The sequence below is a fragment of the Bubalus bubalis genome, chromosome 2 (genome assembly GCF_019923935.1).
Source record: "Bubalus bubalis isolate 160015118507 breed Murrah chromosome 2, NDDB_SH_1, whole genome shotgun sequence".
Lineage (NCBI taxonomy): Eukaryota > Metazoa > Chordata > Mammalia > Artiodactyla > Bovidae > Bubalus > Bubalus bubalis.
Window position 1 is genome coordinate 179,055,318 of NC_059158.1, and position 19,274 is coordinate 179,074,591.

Consider the following 19,274-nt stretch of genomic DNA (forward strand, 5'->3'; position numbering starts at 1 on the left):
CACAGCCCTGCTTATTTGGTGACAATTCACTCAGCTGTACACTTATTTCGGAGAAGGCAATGGCACCCCACTCCAGTACTCTTGCCTGGATGGAGGAGCCTGGTAGGCTGCAGTCCATGGGGTTGCTAGGAGTCGGACACGACTGAGAGACTTCACTCTCACTTTTCACTTTCATGCATTGGAGAAGGAAATGGCAACCCACTCCAGTGTTCTTGCCTGGAGAATCCCGGAGGCGGGGGAGCCTGGTGGGCTGCCGTCTATGGGGTCGCACAGTCGGATACGACTGAAGCGACTTAGCAGCAGCAGCAGTAGTACACTTATTTGTAGCTTTTCCGTATTTGGATTATAGTCAATAAAACATTTACTTAACAACAATAACAACAAAAGCCCTAGGAATAGGGATCTTTATCGTCTCCATCTTACAGAGGGGGAAACTGAGGCTCAAAGAGGTAAAGCCACTGGTTCAAGATCACAGAGAGAAAAAAAAAAAATCACAGAGAGGAAGTGGTGAGGCTCTTGAAGCTGTGAAACCTATGCTCTTAACCACAGCTCTTAATGTCCTACTCGCTACCTGGCTTGTTCAAGCACTCAATAAAAAGTAGCTTTTATTATTATTATACTGAACATTATTGTTTAAAATTTTTCTCCAGGACTTCCCTGGTGGTCCAGTGGCTAAGACTCTGAACTCCCAGTGCAGGGGGCCCGGTGTCCATCCCTGGTCAGGGAACTGGACTCCATGTGCTGCAACTAAGAGTTCACATACCGCAACTAAAATGATCCCCCAGGCTACAACAAAGACTGAAGATGCCGTGTGCCAAAATAAGACCTGGTGCAGCCAAATATTAATAAATAAATAAATAAAAATAAAAATTTAAATGTGCTTTTTAAAAATAAAAAGTTCCCTTCTATTTTAAATGTTTCAAAGTATACCTTTGGCATGTAGGACTTTTCTCTGCTTCTGCATTATTTCCCTTAGGTACAATCCCAAGGATAGAATGAACACTCTAAAGTTACTTGTGCAAGATCACATACATAGTGATGCTTCAAGTAGGGCCACCATTCACTTCAAGTGTGCGCTTGTGGTTCACTTCCCAGGGCCCTGGATCCAGGGGTCAGTGGACTTCCCAAAGGAGGTCCAAGAGGAGCCAAGCCCTGGACAGGGTTTGATGGACAGAAGAGTGAGGACCCTTCAAGTGAAGACATAGAAGTGGGGAGCGTGAGGTGGGTATGTTGGGGAAATAGTGGGAAACCCCTCTCAAAGGAGTGGAGAATCAGAAAAAGGGGGAAATCAGGAGATTAGGGCTGGATCTTTCATTCATTCCACAAATGCTCTCTAGGCTCCTACTATATGCCAGGGATTGTGGATACACCAGTGAAGAAGCACATCCAATCCCTGTACTCACGGAACAGACACTTTATTGGGTGGAGGTGGGGACAAAATTGACAAGGAAATTGAGTAAAACAATTACAGATTGTGATAAATTTTAGGAAAGAACAGGTGCTGAATCCAGGAGTAATAGGATGGGGACCTATTTAAATAGAATGGTTCATGAAGGCCTCTTTGGACAGGTAACATCTCAGCTGAGAAAGGGGAGGGATTATTTTAGGCAGAGCACACAGCACATGCAAAGGCCCTGAGGTGGGTCTTCAGAAAGGGCCCTCAAAGCCATGAAGAAGAGGGTCTTGTGGGGGTTGTAAGTTCAGAAGCTATTTCAGACAGTCTTGAGCAAAGAACCTTCCTCTCCATCCCAGGCTGATCTTTCCTCTGACTTCAGCTGTACTTTCCCATCTCTCCACTGGTTGACCTCAGAAAGCAGTGGCCCTAAAGTTGTGTGTCTTCCCCAGTCAGCTGCCTATCTCCAGTTGTGTTTCCAGTTCTCTAAGTTCTCCCAGACTCAAGCCAAACTCTTGACTCTTCCTCGTTCTCTGGCTTCCACCTCTTCTGTGACCACCGTTCTAGACCATGGAGGCAGCCAGGCTGTGTGGTGGGGTGGGTCACACACAGCAAGGACTTTGGCAGGACATAGGCCAGGGTGCAGGTGCCAGCTCTGCCATCCGTTGAGGTTCACGGGACCTTGGTCTTCTGGGAGTTACACCTTGCTGTTGGCTGGGGAGTCCTGTGAGATGATGATGTTAGTGACAGCATCTGACACAGTAGATGTTGAATGAATGACAGCCCCGGCCCTTTCCCTACCAATCTTGGAAACCGCTTTGTTTTCTTCATACCTTGGCTTGTCACAATTACAAAGCAGAGAGGTGGTGAAGATCTGGGCCGTCTAGTGACTCCCTGAAGATCTGTCTGGAAGAACCAAATCCTAAAGTACTCCATTTTCAAAATTTTTAAAATATATAGTTAGTTATTCCCTGGGTCTTCGCAGCACATGGGAGTATGGGATCTTTGATCTTCATGGCAGCATTTGGGCTCTTTAGTTATGGCATGTGCGATCTAGTTCCCTGACCAGGGATGGAACCCAGGGCCCCTGCATTGCGAGTGGAGAGTCTTAGCCACTGGACCACCAGGGAAGTCCCTCAAAATATTTTAAACAGCTTACTTTGTAATCTTAGTGTCTGTCATTAACTGAAGATTTACTCTATGCTGGTTACTGTGCTAAGTGCATTACAGATTGTCTTTTCATCCTCATGACAATCCTGCAAAGGAATTTCCATTATTGTTCCAATTTTATAGTCCAGGAAACCAAGATTCAGAAAAGTGAAGTGACTGACTTAAAGTCACATTGCTAGTTAAAGCATGAAATTGGGCCTTGAGTCCATGTTTTTCCAGCATCCAAAAACCCCAAAAGAAAACAAACCTGTGTGCCCAACCAGTAGGCAACCCTGCCTTATAGCCCATCTGCAAAAGTATGGGGAGCCAACGTGTTTCATTTCCTGGATGACAGGAGACCTGGAGAGATGAAAGATTTTTTCACTGTCACGATGGACTGGACTCTAAGCCGGGCATTGGTTGGTGAGCCAGGCCCGGGCCTCAGACTTGCCCCAGCAGAGCAGACTGGGTGGTCTGAGACCTCAGGGTGGCCCAGACCTTCGTCCATGAGCTGGAATGCGTCCACAGAGCAGCAGAACCATAAACACCAGCAGTCCTTTCAACAGGACACTGTGCCTGAGTCATGGAGTATTTATAGACGGGCCTCTTCTCAGCTTTGCCAAGGATTTATCAAGTTCACTTGGGGCTCGGAGGGTGACAACCTGTTTATCATCCAAGGTGCCATAGCAGGCTGTTGGGACCTCCTCCGAGAATGAGTCCTGGAGGTCTGCCCGTGTTTAGACCTGATCTGACCCCCGACAGCAGACTGATGCAACTCTCCCCTGCTCCCCGCGTGGTGCTGCCTTCTACCAAATACCCACTGCTCCAGCCCCACCTCAACCACACACACACACACACACACACAAACACAGAGTGAGCTCATAGTCTTGAGTTAAAAATGTGACAGGTGTTGCTTCTCTCAGGAAGACCTCTTGGATTGATCTGGGAAGATTAAAAACTTCCCCTGGCCTCACTGCTCCTGGGAGTGAACCCTCTCATTGGTCAGATAATTAAATTAATCATAAGAAAACTGACTGAGGACCTTCTCTGTGCCAGACACCATGCTAGGCGTTTGCTGGGGTTTTTGTTTGCTTGTTTTGCTGCGCCGCTTGTGGGATCTTAGTTCCCTGACCAGGGATCAGACACATGGCAGTGCGAGCACTGAGTCCTACCTACTGGACTGCCAGGGAATTCCCTCATGCTAAGAGTGTTAACACTACCTTTTTCAAATCCTCAGAATAATAAGTTAGATATAAATTTAGTGGGCTTCCCTGGTGGCTCAGACAGTAGTCTGCCTGCAATGCAGGAGACCCAGGTTCGATCCCTGGGCCTGAAGGATCCCTGGAGAAGGGAAAGGTAACCCACTCCAGTATTCTTGCCTGGGGAATCCCATGGAAGAGGAGCCTGGCAGGCTACAGTCCATGGGGTTGCAAAAAGTTGGACATGACCAAGCGACTTCTGTTTCATTTTTATAGATATTTAATATCATCTTTGTAAATGAGGGAATAGAGGCTCAGAGAGGTAAAGTAACTTCCCCAAGACCACACAGCCAGTAAGTAGCAGGGTTAGGCTCAAACTCTAGGTCTTCCTTGGTTCCAGACTCCAAGCTGTGGGTGACTTTGGGCAAGTAACTTCCCCTCCGAACCTCAGTTACTTTATCTGTAACATGGAGACACAAATACTCACCTCTCACAGCTGTAAGAACTGAATAAAACTGGTACAAAGTAGGCTCCCAACCCCTAACTCCTGCCTCCACCTTCAGTAACATTGAGTAAATTAGCTTCTCTTAAGCTGCTTAGGACAATCATCCAGGTCGCATCTGGCTCAAACTTCAAGGACTTGAATCTAGGACCCAGACTGTTCTAGCCCCCATGGCCCCATCCTTTGTTTCTTCCCAATAGACAACAGTCGGAGGGCCTCAGGACCCAGGAGCAGGGGACAAGGAAAGGAGGGGTAGAGGGAGTTGGGGTGTGAGGCGGTGTCTGTGTGCAGAGGAGCAGGGGACTGAGCAGGCTCTCCCTCCCGGGATCTGTTTTGGATGGTGCCAGCCTCCGGGCTGCCAGCAGAGTTGTCAGTGCTGAGTTAACAGAGCGGCCCCTGGGGCCAGGTTTAGTGGTTGAGCCATGACCCCAGATGGGTGGCATGGCTGCAGACACTGGGCAGAACCTGATTTTGTGATTCCTGGTAGGTGGGGGGGCTCTGGAGGCTCTGAGCCCTGCAACTACCTGCCGGGGTGGGTTACTAAGTCTTTGTCAAGGGCAGGCTGTTCCTTCCTGCTGTCTTCATCCCCTTCCTCTGCAGCCTAGGACAGAGCACTTCTTGAGTTTCAGACAGATTTGGGTTCAAGGCCCAGCTGTTCCATTTACTACCTGGGCAACCTTGGGCAAGGTACTTAATACCTCACCATCTGATTTAGAAATGAAAACAGTCATGCCTACCTCTCAGGGCTGTGTTGATTAAGTGGGGTCCCTGGGTAGGGCTGGGACCCCCTCCGTTTCCCCCCTTTTCCCACCACCAGTGGGGCCCATGAGGGCAGTTCTCTTGTCCTCCTCCTACCCAGAGGGTCCTTAAAATGCACTCCCCAGGCCTTGACCTGGGGGTCCTGGGGTCTCACAGTGCTTCCAGAAACCCTGATCCTAAGTCCCCTCTGACCTCTTGGCCAGGGCCCAGCTCTGACTGAGGTGAGAGCCCAGCTCACACAGCTGTAGCTCTGATTTCCTGATGGATCCCATTAGAGGCCTCAATAAGGAGCCCCAGGTCCTTGAGTTTTAATCCTACCCACTGAGGGCAACACTATCCTGACATTTTTATTAATTAATTTTACTTATTTATTTATTTGGCTGTGCCAGGTCTTAGTTACGGCCTGTGGGATCTAATTCCTTGACCAGGGATTGAACCCAGGCCCCTTAACATTGGGAATGCAAAGTCTTAGCCACTGGACCACCAGAAAAGTCCCGTGACTCTTAAAAGCTGAAATTAGTTCGGGCTGTTTCGAACTTTATGAAGATAGAATCACACAGTATGTTCTCTTTTGTTCACCATTCTTTATGAGATTCATCTGTGTCTTTGAATGTGACAATGTGTGTTCATTCTCATTGCTGCATACTCTCCACCAAGCAGGTGCTTCCCAGGTGGCTCAGTGGTAAAGAATCCACCTGCCGACACAGGAGTCACAGGAGACAAGTGTCCAATCCCTGGGTGGGGAAGATCTCCTGGAGGAGGAAATGGCAACCCACTGCAGTATTCCTGCCCATAAAATCCCATGGACAGAGGAGCCTGGCAGGCTACAGTCCATTGGTCACAAAGAGTTGGACACAAGTGAGCGCGCACGCGCGCGCGCACACACACACACACACACACATACACACACACATTCACTAAGCAACCACATAACAATTTATTTATTTGTTCCATTGACAGACATTGGGGTTGTTTCCAAGATTTTGCTGCTACAAACAATACTGCAGAAAATATCCTTGTATTTAAATAGATCTATAGATTTGAGTATCTATACCTATTTATTAAGAGCTAACTATAACTTTCAGACATCATTTTTCTAGTTTTTTATAAAATAGATTCCTTAGATTACAACTGCTGAATACATGTATAAATATTGCACCCCCTCCCCCAAGGTCAAGAGTAGTGGGAATGTAGATTGCCCTCGACCTTCACCAACCTTGGATACTATTAATCTTAAATATTTTTGATGAGCTAGACTCAGACATCTCACACTACCATTTCCCTTGTATTCTACTGGTCACATAGATCAACCCTGATACAGTGCGGGGAGGAGAGGGTCTGTGTACTGGGAGGCAAGAGTTATTGAGGACTATCTTGGAGGCTGAATATCAGAGGAAACATCAGATTTTATTGTAGTTTTAACGAGATTTTCGAAATTAAAACCATTTTTAGAAACAGGGCCTTGTTTTGATTTGGCTTGGGAGAGGAGGGGACATTGGCTTTTATTCTTTTGTAAATTGCTTTTTTTTTTTGGTAGCCTTTGTTTATTTCAGAATATTAACATTTTATAGATATTGACACTTGGTCTTTAAGTGTGTTTCTACTGTTTTCTCCCAATCATCACTTGTCTCTTAAGCTTTTGTTTATGGAGCAACTGCAGGTTTAAATATAGTTTGTTTTCCGCCCGCTTACTGTTTACGATCTGGATCACCCGAGGGTGTGTGTGGCAAACCCTAGGTTCAAGCTGGTGGGGGTGGGGAGCAGCAGGCCGAGTGGGGTGGGCAGAGCTGGCCCCCGAGACTCTCTGGGGTATTAGGACTAGAGCACCAGGGTCAGCACTGAGCCTGGGCCTTGAGTCTGTCATGAGGCTTCCTCCAGCTCCTTCCCAGATCTTCTCAGTGCTATTCCAGCCCCTCTATCAGAGAAGAGAGTCTCTCTGCACAGCCCAGGGGGCAGACAGGGGTCAGGGCGAGTCAAGACCAGTTTTAATGGGGCAGTAGAGGGAGGCAATGGAGAAGGCAATGGCACCCCACTCCAGTACTCTTGCCTGGAAAATCCCATGGATGGAGGAGCCTGGTAGGCTGCAGTCCATGGGGTCGCTAAGAGTTGGACACGACTGGGCGACTTCACTTTCACTTTTCACTTTCATGCATTGGAGGAGGAAATGGCAACCCACTCCAGTGTTCTTGCCTGGAGAATCCCAGGGATGGTGGGGACTGGTGGGCTGCCGTCTATGGGGTCGCAGAGAGTCAGACACGACTGAAGCGACTTAGCAGCAGCAGCAGCAGCAGCAGCAGCAGCAGAAGGAGGCAAAGTTTAAGAACAGGGGCTAAAGCAGCTTAAAGCTCCGAGTCCAAATCCTGAACTATGAGTTCAAGGCCTGTCTTAGTCTTCTCGAGGTGCCATAACAAAATACCACAGGTTGGGTGGCTTAAACAGCAGAAGTTTATTTCTCACAGTTCTGGAGGTTGGGAAGTTACAGATTGAGGTGCTGGCGAGGTAGGTTTCATTCTGAGGTTTCTTTTCTTGCCTTGTTGACGGCTACCACCTTGCTGTGTGCTGGCCTGGCCTTTCCTCATGTGTGTGCATGAAGAGAGAGAGGAAGCAAGCTCTCCTGTGTCTAAGGACACTGATCCCATTGGACTAGGACTCCAACTCATGACCTTATCTCACCCTAGTTACCTTCCAAAGACCTCGTCTCTAAATACCATCACATTGCGGGTAAGAGCTTCAACATATGAATTTCAGGCAGACACAGACATTAAGTCCGTAGCAATTGCTCCAGACTATTTCCTAGATGTGTAACCTTAGGCAACTTTCCTCATTTCTCTGTGACTCAATTTCTTTATCTGTAAAATGGAGATGATAACAGTATCAACTTCATGAAGTAATAGATTAATGAATAGCTTTAAAACACTTAGCAGAGGACTTCCCTGGTGGTCCAGTGGATAAGAATCCACCTGCCGATGCAAGGAACGTGAGTTCGATTCCTGGTCCCGGAAGATTCCACATGCTGCAGGGCAACTAAGCCCATGAGCCGCAACTACTGAAGACCACGTGCCCTGGAGCCTGGGATCTGCAACAAGAGAGGCCACCACAATGAAAAGCTCACGCACCGCAACCAGAGAATAGGCCTGCTTGCTGCAGCTACAGGATACAGGAAGCACACCCACAGCAACGAAGACCCAGCACAGTCAAGATAATAAATACATTTTAAAAAACGAAAAAGAAAGCAAAACATTAGGAACAGACTGTGATATTCAGCCTCCAAGATAGTCCTCAATAATTCTTGCCTCCCAGTACACAGGCCCTCTCCTCCCCACACTGTATCAGGGTTGATCTATGTGACCAATAGAATACAAGGGAAATGATAGGGTGAGATAAAGATATTACCACTTTTACAGACCCTCCCAATGTGGTTCCCAGCATGAGTCTGTCTGTTCGGTGTTGTTCAACCAACAGAATGAGACCAAGATCAGTTCAGAAGCAAAGGAAAGCTTTACTCTTTGATCAAAGAATGGAGAGGTGCCAGCTCCTGCAAAAGCCACGGGCGGGGCTGCTTTATGGGAATCTTCTCGGTGGGGGGCAGGGTGGAGGTCTTGCGGGTGGGGAGGAGCTCCAGGTCGCGGAGCTGGGTACAGCATCTCTGCGCACTGCATGGACTGAGTGTCATGCACGGTGCTTCTGCACACAGCCCTGCAGAGCGGAGGTGCTGGCGCTGCCATTCCCCACTAGGAACTCTGGTCTGAAACCTCGAGTGCAAGGCCTTTGCAGGTGACGTCCTGTGAGCAAGTAAAACTACACTAAGGGCACTAACTGCACAAAGGAAAAAACAAAGGGTAGACTTTATTTTTTTAAAGATTGTTTTGATGTGGGCCATTTTTAAAGTCTTTCTTGAATTTGTTACAATATTTCTTCTGTTTTATGTTTTGGTTTCTTGGCTGCCAAGGCATGCCTGATCCTAGCTCCCTGACCAGGGATCGAACCTGCACCCCCTGCACTGGAAGATGGACCACTGGACCACCAGGGAAGTCGCAGAGTTTATTTTATTCATCAGATTCTATTTTTATTCCCTGGGAATTGTTCATGGGTTTTGCTGGTGACAAGTCCCTCTTCTGTCTTCTGCTATCTTGCTCCTCATTCTTGAGGGGCACCGAGGGTCAAAGAGGTCCTACTTCTGCAGCTGCTTCTTGCTGAGTTTGGGCATCATCATAACCTCGATAGAGGAGCAGAACTCCCCAGTTGCTTTATATTGTCATCAAGCCTTAGCCATGATTGTTCATGTGCCTAAGTGACCACCACTGAAAGTTTTATAGATTTTAACCTTTGGAAACGAAGGATGCCAGACAATTTAAGATATATGGCTCAAATATCAGTAGGAGGACAACAGTTATTAAGGAGCCCTGGAAAGGTAGCCACCAAGTGGCCCTGGGGAGGGCCTGTTTCACCAGCTCCACATTTGTTCAGCCAGATGACACTGGTCTTGGTCTGCCAAATTGCTTTTCTCGGTAGCCTGTGTGCACTTTCTTCAGTCAGGCCACTTGCATTGACATGAGGGCAGCTTGACCAATTGGCTAGTGCATAGACCCCTCCTCGGTCAGCTGACAGATAGATAATCTAGGGCAGTTTGGTTCTGTAGGACCATACTGGCCAGTGAGCCAACAGATTTTTGTACGGGATTTAAGGGTTTGGCCTACTTCACATGTTAAATTTTTGTAATAGCTTGAAGTTGAGGCCAGTCTCATTGGTCACTGTCACACTGTGACTGTTAAGGTTTTTTTGTTGATAGTGTTATATGTGGTTCCCCTGGTCAGGATCACCAGCACCATAAAGAGTGCAATAACCATTGCGCTCCTAATTTGTAGTAGACTTCCCTGGTGGTCTAGTGGATAGGACTCTGCACTCCCAGTGCAAGAGGCCTGGGTTCGATCCCTGATCAGAGAACTAAGATTCCACATACTGCAACTGGAGAAACCTGAGTGCCGAAACAAAGAGCTCCTGTGTGGCAACGAAGACTCAGCAGAGCCAAAATTGAAAACAAACAAACAAAACAAGACACACATACACACACACACACAGATTCTTTAAAAAATCAGCCACTGAATTAGATTAAAAAAAAGAAGTTTGGATCTGGTCCCAGTACTTATGGTGATGTATCACCTCTAAGATTTCAGACGCCCAGCCCCTCGTTGAGTTTGGAGGCTTACCCAAGAACACATATTCTCTTCATAAGCACACTGACCCTGTGTCACTTGCTTGAATCCTTGAAGCATCAGAGCTCTAGTTTTTCATCCATGTGAGTATATCCAGGATCCTGTTGGGGCACCCAGGTACCAAACTCAACTCCGTTGAGTTGGATGGCCTGATTTACATAATTGTTGATGCTGTTGGTCCGTAAGTGCGACCAGCTGTGCCTTCAACTTGTTTACAGTTTATTACCAGTTGGGAGGAGGGTGCTATTTAGTGTCTCCTCCTTGGTTATTGGGGTTCCTCTTAAATACGTCTGATGGTCCTTTCTTGTTTCAAGTTGGACGAGACAGGTCTAACAATCAGTGGGGTTCTGTCCTTCCTGAATATCTCTGGTCACATTATAGAAGAAATTTGTTCACCATGGAGTAATAGTAGGGAGCATGTTTTAATTCCTAAAATGGGAAGTATAAATTGGAAATAAAAGGCCTTCATTTTGCAAGCACTGAGATAAGTGTGTCCAGGGAGGAGGGGCAAAGGCAATGATAACCAGGGTCTCTTGTGGGCTGCTGGTTTTCCAGGTTTTTAGGTACACCTAGTCTCCTGGCGGGAAGGTATTGTAGGGTCAGGTCAGTGGGTGTGCACAGTACTTGGTTACCATATTCATTGACAGCTTTCATGGTTTCTCCTACCTGGAGGACATACTTGAGTTGTTCCATTTCAAGGGGGCTGAGGTGTCCTTTCTCTTGGGCTAGGGGAATGGGTCTATCATACATGAGTTCAAATGCACTTAACTCTTGGGGCTAATCACATGCAGAGCAGGACAATTGGAAGCAACTTGTTTCAGCTTTCTTGAGTTCCCTGACAAAGCTTGGCTAAGGCCCATTTCAAGGTTTGCTTGGAACTCGCTACTTTCCTGGTCACTGGGGTCTTCAGGCTTATTGCAAAGCCCAAGACATAAACTGGTTATTCTCTTCATCACTTGAGACACAAATGCTGGACTATTATTGTTTTGTAGGGATTCTGGGAACCTGAACCTAGGGATTATTTCTACTAGTAATGTGTTAGCCACTTCAGCTGCCATTTCAGTTCTATCAGAGCATGCTTCTGTCCACCCAGAATATATGTGTACTAGCACCAAAGAGATAGCTGAAGTTGCCCAGTCCTCTTGGCATGACAGTGAAAGTAATCTGCCAGTCTTCCCCAGGATATGTTCTTCTGGTCTGAATGAGTCTTATCTGGGGGCCTCTGCAGGATCTGCTGTTGAAGTTTATTGGGCAAGTGGGGCATGTCTCAACTAGCTGACTGATTTTACTTTTTGTGCCATGGGGTACCATGACTTCAGCTCAGTAAAGGGCTTCTCTCCCGCGGTGAGTTCCTTGATGAGACTCCCTGATGGCTTGACAAGCTGCACATTCATTGACTAGCCACTCATGCCACTTTGTCAAATTCTTCCTTTGTGCATATTGGGAAATAATTGGGTGGATCTGAAGGTATGAGGGGTAATTCCCAAGTTACCGGTTCTTGGCATTTGTGTCTGTCTTGTTGTTTATCTTTATATATTAATATATATTTGTGTATGTTTAGTCACTAAATGGTGTCCAAGCCTTTGTGACCCCATGGATTGCAGCATGCCAGGTTTCCCTGTTATATATATATATATATATATAAAATATATATACACACACACAGCATATGACCTGCCTCTTGAGAAACCTGTATGCAGGTCAGGAAGCAACAGTTAGAACTGGACATGGAACAACAGACTTGTTCCAAATAGGAAAAAGAGTACATCAAGGCTGCATATTGTCTCCCTGCTTATTTAACTTATATGCAGAGTACATCATGAGAAATGCTGGGCTGGAGGAAGCACAAGCTGGAGTCAAGATTGCCAGGAGAAATATCAATAACCTCAGATATGCAGATGACACCACCCTTATGGCAGAAAGTGAAGAAAAACTAAAAAGCCTCTTGATGAAAGTGAAAGAGGAGAGTGAAAAAATTGGCTTAGAGCTCAACATTCAGAAAATGGAGATCATGGCATCTGGTCCCATCACTTCATGGCAAATACATGGGGAAACAATGGAAACAGTGGCTGACTTTATTTTTCTGGGCTCCCAAATCACTGCAGATGGTGATTTCAGCCATGAAATTAAAAGACGCTTGCTCCTTGGAAGGAAAGTTATGACCAACCTAGACAGCATATTAAAAAGCAGAGACATTACTTTGTCAACAAAGATCTGTCTAGTCAAGGCTATGGTTTTTCCAGTGGTCATGTATAGATGTGAGCATTGGACTATAAAGAAAGCTGAGCACCGAAGAATTGATGCTTTTGAACTGTGGTGTTAGAGAAGACTCTTGAGAGTCCCTTGGACTGCAAGGAGATCCAACAAGTCCATCTTAAAGGAGATCAGTCCTGGGTGTTCATTGGAAGGACTGATGCTGAAGCTGAAACTCCAAAACTTTGGCCATCTGATGTGAAGAGCTGACTCATTTGAAAAGACCCTGATGCTAGGCAGGATTGAGGGCAGGAGGAGAAGGGGAAAACAGAGGATGAGATGGTTGGATGGCATCACCGACACAATGGACATGGGTTTGGTTGAACTCCAGGAGTTGGCGATGGACAGGGAGGCCTGGCGTGCTGCGGTTCATGGGGTCGCAAAGAGTCGGACATGACTGAGCAACTAAACTGAACTGAACAACATATATATATAACATATATATATATATACAGCATATATATATAACATATATATAACACACACATGTATATACAGCATATATATATAACATATATATATATATATATTTGCTGTGCTGAGTCTTAGTTACAGGATGGAAACTCTTAACAGTGGCATGAGGGATGTAGCTCCCTGACCAGAGACTGAACCCAGGCCCCCTGCATTGAGAGCAAGAGAGTTCTACCCATTAGACCACCAGGGAGATCCTGTTTCTCTTTATTGACATCCTTCTTTGGTGACCCCTACAGTGAATCACTGCCACCTTTTATGGAACTATACTACTTCAATGAGTTTCAATATGCTTAAACCATGTGTCACCTATTTATTCTCCACATACTTCTGCTCTTCCCAATAGCTCTGTGTGTGTAGAGGATGGCATACGCATACCTGGAAGCTGTATCAGCCTTTAAGATCTTCACTGTCTCAAGTTCCAAGGCCTAGGTGAGGGCCTTTTGGGCAGAAGTCCCTAGGGGTAGGCTTCATGCCTCAATGACTGGGTCTAGGTTAGTGTGTAGCCCACCGGGCTTCTTCACTCTCTCATAAAGCTGTTCCTGTCTGTGAACCATTCCTCTTCGGCATTTGGGAGAGACTCACTTCCTAGGTTGGGGCAACTGTTACAGATTGTGTCTATGGCATTGTATAACCATGTGTCAGGGGCCCTATTTCTGTGGGTAGCAGGCTGGCAGGATTTAGCACATGACAGGTTTTTTCGGTAGCCACTGTGTTGTCTAAAAGAATAGCCTGAACTTGAATTAACCTTCTGGGAGGCAGTCATTCTGCTCCCTTGTTGTTGTTGCTCAGTTGCTAAGTTGTGTCCGATTCTTTGAAGCCCCATGGGCTGCAGCACGCCAGGCTTCCCTGTCCTTCACTATCTCCTGGAGTTTGCTCAAACTCATGTCCATCGAGTCGGTGATGCCATCCAACAGTCTCATCCTCTGTCGTTCCCTTCTCTTCCTGCCCTCAATCTTTCCCCGCATCAGGGTCTTTTTCGATGAGTCAGCTCTTCACATTAGGTAGCCAAAGTATTAGAGCTTCAGCTTCAGCATCAGTCCTTCCAGGGAATATACAGGGTTGATTTCCTTTAGGATTGACTGGTTTGATCTCCTTGCAGTCCAAGGGACTCTCAAGAGTCTTCTCCAACACCACAGTTCAAAAGCATCGATTCTTTGGCGCTCAGCTTTCTCTATGGTCCAACTCTCACATCTGTACATGACTACCAGAAAAACCATGGCTTTGACTATGCAGACCTTTGTCAGCAAAGGGATGTTTCTGCTTTTTAATACACTGTCTAGGTTTGTCATAGCTAGAGTGAGTTCTGTTCCCTGAGAACTTACTGAAGCCTAAACCTAGTGTGGTGTTTATCTTGTGACTGGCTGACCAAATGTTAACTTTTCAGCCTTTTTTTTCTTTTTTTAGCAGAACTGTGGTAGCTGCTACAGCCTATAGGCAAAGAGGCCATCCCTTAGGGGGTTTATCTAATTATTTAGAGAAATAAACAAGCACCCAGGTAAGGAGGTCCCAATTTTTGAGCTAATACCCCAAGGGTTATTCCCCATGTCTCATGAATATAAAAGTGGAAGTGTTTAACTAAGTCTGGGAGGGCCAGAGCAGGGGCCTGAAGTAGTTGCTTTTTTAAATTCTTCAAAGACCCCTCCACATTCTAAATTCCAAAGGATTATCAACCTTTCCTTTCAATTTTTCATATAGAGAGTTATTAGACCATAGTTAAGGATCCAGATAGGAGCTTCCTTGGTGGCTCAGATAGTAAAAGCGTCTGCCTGCAATGTGGGAGACCTGGGCTTGATCCCCGGGTCAGGAAGATCCCCTGGAGAAGCAAATGGCAACCCACTCCATTACTCTTGTCTGGAAAATTCCATGGATGGAGGAGCCTCGTAGGCTACAGTCCATGGGGTCTGAAAGAGTCGGACATGACTGAGCGACTTCACTTTCATTTTCAAGGATCCAGACGCTGCAAAATCAGGCCATCCCCAGGAAGCATCAAAACTATCTTCTAGTTTTAGGAGGATCAAGGCTACAAATAGCTTGTCCAGGTTAGGCTTCTCTGACCTCTTGTGAGAATGAGGCTTAGGTAGGTCATCCTAGTTTGTGATTTTGAGCCTTTTTTCTTGGACACCTCATGGGGCTTCCCAGGTGGCTCAGTGGTAAAGAATCCACCTGCCAATGCAGGAGATGTAGGAGATGCGGGTTCGATCCCTAGGTTGGGAAGATACACTGGAGAAGAGAATGGCAATCTACTCCAGTATTCTTGCCTGGGAAATCCCATGGACAGAGGAGCCTGGCAGGCTACAGCTTATGGGGTCTGAAAGAGTTGGACACAACTGAGCAACTGAGCACACACTCGGACACCTCATATCCTTTATTGGCTGAGTGGTTCAGGGCGGTTACGGTATTTTTGTCAGAGGTCTCCTTAGTGGGGTTGGTGGTCAGAATGCGGCCTACCTACCAGAGAAGGATTCACTCCTCTAGACATAGATCTTTTAGGTCTTTAGCTAAAGTTTTCCCAAATATGATAGGGGGATTTTTGAACATTTGTGGCAGGAATGTCCAGCAGTGTTGTTTTTGTTGCGTGTTTGGATCCTGCCACTCAAAAGCAAAATTTCTTGTGACTCTAGGCCAATGGACTCAGAAGAAGGCATCTTTTAAGTCTAATACAGAAGACCAGGCCCTGGTGGACCATAGAGTGGCCAGCAATGTGTAAGGAGTAGGGACTGCTGGTATATAGGCTTGGTGGCTTCTCTGACTGCCCTGAGGTCCTGTACCACCTGGTTTTCCCTGTTGAACTTTTCAGGGAGAATGAGAGTATTACAAGGTGACTGGCAAGGTCTAATGACGCTCTGGTCAATTAGGCCCTGTCTGACAGGGGCAGTGCTCAGCAAGAGCTCCTGATAGAGAGGGTACTGTTTTCTAGGGGCCACGTATGCCCAGGTTTTAGATGGACTATCATGGGATTGGCTTCTATGGCTCGTCCCACTAGTTCCTGAACTCAGACCTTGGGATTTACTCTGGGAGATCGACTTGCTCTACCTGTGGAGGTTTGTTCTCAGCCATTAACACTGTCATCTTGTGTCCTTTGTCTAAGGGAATGCCAGTCCCCAACTTGTTTCCCATTAGTTCAGTTCAGTTGCTCAGTCGTGTCTGACTCTTTGCGACCCCATGAATCACAGCATGCCAGGCCTCCCTGTCCCTCACCAACTCCCGGAGTTCACCCAAACTCATGTGCATGGAGTTGGTGATGCCATCCAGCCATCTCATCCTCTGTCGTCCCCTTCTCCTCCTGCCTCCAATCTCTCCCATTAGGTGGGTAGTAACCCTCAGTTCATGTAAGATATCTCTTCTGAGCAAGGGTACAAGGCCTTTGGGGACATATAGGAAGGAATGGAGCTTCCCAGATAGCTCAGTTGGTAAGAATCTGCCTGCAATGCAGGAGACCCCTGTTCAATTCCCAGGTTGGGAAGATCCCCTGGAGAAGGGATAGGCTACCCACTCCAGTATTCTTGGGCTTCCCTTGTGGCTCAGCTGGTAAAGAATCTGCCTGCAATGCACGAGACCTGGGTTCAATCCCTGGGTTGGGATGATCCCCTGGAGAAGGGAAAGGCTACCCACTCCAGTATTCTGGCCTGGCGAATTCCATGGACTCTAGACCATGGGGTCGCAAAGAGTCGGACACGACTGAGCAACCTTCACTTTTGGAAAGTCATGAGCATATGTTCACCGAATTTACATTCTAGTGGCTTATGAATGGCTTCCCTGAAGTGTCATCGTGTTACATCTCTCGTGCCTGGGTCCGCCTGATCTGGTGTTCAGAACTGAGAAAGTGGCACTGCTATCTACTAAGAATCCAGTAGGTTTCCTTCCTCTGTGCAATTTCAGCTGGGTCTCCTCAGGGGTCAGTTGGAATGACAGCTTAGGAGCCCCCTGGACTTGTCTTTCTTCATCTATTTGGACCATCTACCTATGAGGGTGGTGGCCAGAATCTGCCTCTCTTCAGGGGCGACAAAGGCATGCTGATCTTCAGCGGCCCTCTTGTTTATGCATGGCACGCACTGATGAGGTCCCAGTGTCCTGGCGTGCTACCCCCGGTGGAGCCGGGTACTTAGTGGAGTTGGGTGTCTCTGGGTGCAGTTAGTCCAAATTCCTGTACCAACCAGTTGACTTTGGAGGGTAATAGCCAGTAGTAGGTGGGCTTGCCTCTGGGCCTTTTTATCCTCTGACCTTTCCTCCTCTATATCTCTGTTATTTTGGGGGAGTGGTTCACAGGGCTCCCCAGCCCATTTCAGAAAAATTAGCACTGACCGGAAGAGGTCAAGTCACAGGTTGTTACCTACATTGGGAGCCTTTTTCTGAACTTGGATCAAATGCCCCCATTCTGTTTTTGTCAGGCATCCTCATTACCTGGGTCTTTCCTTAGTCTCACCTCTTAGCTCACGGGGCTGGTCACTTTCCTTTACCAAACTCAAAGTGACTATGAAGAATGTTGCCACTGATCCCTGGAGGTTGGTGAGGAGAACAAAAGTTCCTGGTGCGAACACACTGCCTTGTACAGGGGTCAAGAAGACAGCGCTCCTGGCGAGACAGAGGGCAAGACTGCTGCCGCTCCCTTTTGTCCACGGCCCCCATCATTCCTGGGTGTCTGGTCCCAAGAAGAGGCCAGTCTGAGGCAGCAGGCAGACATGCATGGGCTTCAGTCTCTGATCCCCAGCGATGCCACAGTGTGATCCTCTCAAGGGGTACAGCTGCACACACAGGGCTACGCTGTGTGTACACCACACCTGGTAGCAGATTGCTGGGCAAAGTTGCACTGACTTTGACCGAGGGCTGCTGCAGTCCTACCCCATCGGAGTGAACTCAAAGGTCAGAGTCAGACATTCTCAGGCCAACCTCCCAAAGCCTCCACCATTGTCTTGCTGGAGCTAGGGAGAATTTGGAGCCTTGTGGATAGGTGCAGATGAAAAAGACACACTGCGTCCCATTCGGGTTGCCAGAATGTTGTTAATGATCCTCTCAAGTTGGTCCCTGACAAAGATCTTTCAGTCCCAGTGTTGTTTGAGCTATTAGAACAAGGTCGAGTTCTAAGGCTGAGCTTGGTTCAGAAGCAAATGAAAGCTATATTCTTTAATCAAAGAATAGAGAGGTGCTAGTTCTCACTCTGGAGTACACGCTCTCTTCAAAAGGCCATTAGCAGGGTCACTTTATAGGGTTCCCGTCAGCACAGACTAGGGCCAGAGCTCTTGTGGGTCAGACGTAGCTGTGCCATTCTTGGCTTCAGATTGCATTGCTGGGAGCAGCATCTCTGCACACAGCCCGCCACCGCCATCTTGAATGGCAGTGTCGTGGGCGGCACTTCTGCACATGGCCCACCACGCTGAAGTGTCGGGTGCAGCCATTTCTCAGGGAACTCTGGTCTGAAGTGCCAGCTGCAAGGCCTCTGCACGTGGTACCCTAGAAGAAAGTGAAACCCAGGTAAACTCAAAGGGGATAAAAAGGTTAGCCTTTTTATTACCCAGATTCTGTTTGTACCTTCTGGGAATCGTCAATGGACTTTGCCCGTGGCAGCCTCTGTCTTGCTCTTTCAGATCACTCTCCCTGGGGAAGTCACCCACCACGCCATGAGGATGCTCAAGCAGCCCTGTGGAGAGGTGCACTTGCTGGGGAACTAAGGCCATCCACCAGCTTGTCAACCATGTGAATGAGCCGTCTTGGAAGTGGCTCCTCCGGCTCCAGCCAAGCCTTAAGATAAACCGAACTATACTCCCAGCACCAACATCCTCACTAGAGACACTGAACTGGAATCACTGAGATAATAGTATTGACTTCATAAGTTAACAAAGAGCTGCTCTTGATTCCTGACCCACATAAAGTGTGTGAAAAAAATAAATGTTTATTATTGTTTTAAGTTGCTAAGTTTTGTGAAAATAAGTTGTGCAGCAATAGATAACACATAGACCATGGGGGTCATCCATAGTCACTGTTCAGTAAATGACAGCCAGTGTTAGTCCCCTGACAGAAAATATTAACAACAACATTTGCTGAATGTCTGTCACTTGCCAGGTATGTGCCATATGCCTGGGCAAATGGAGTCCCTTCTCTCACCATGAATTTTCAGCAAGGGGTCGAGTGTTGGAAGCAATCACCTAGAACCCTAGACTTTCAAGGCTGAAAAGACCCAGAGATACCACTACTCTACCTGACTCTCATTTTACAGTTGAGATAACTAAGACACAGAGGTTAAATAACCTGCTCAAAATAACAGAACTGATATGAAGAGAAGCCTAAACTTGAACCCAGATCTGTTAGTGCCTGGCAGTCTCTTAACTTGTTGCTCT

At 47.1% G+C, this 19,274-nt stretch overlaps 1 long non-coding RNA gene across 1 annotated transcript; it reads left to right on the top strand.

Annotated features, from left to right (window-relative positions):
* Nucleotides 1-7,501: 7,501 nt before the first annotated feature.
* On the top strand, nt 7,502-18,844 carry LOC123328610. Its single transcript, XR_006543540.2, has 2 exons — nt 7,502-7,723; nt 18,525-18,844. It is a non-coding gene; the product is annotated as an uncharacterized LOC123328610 (long non-coding RNA).
* The last annotated feature ends 430 nt before the right edge of the window (nt 18,845-19,274 follow it).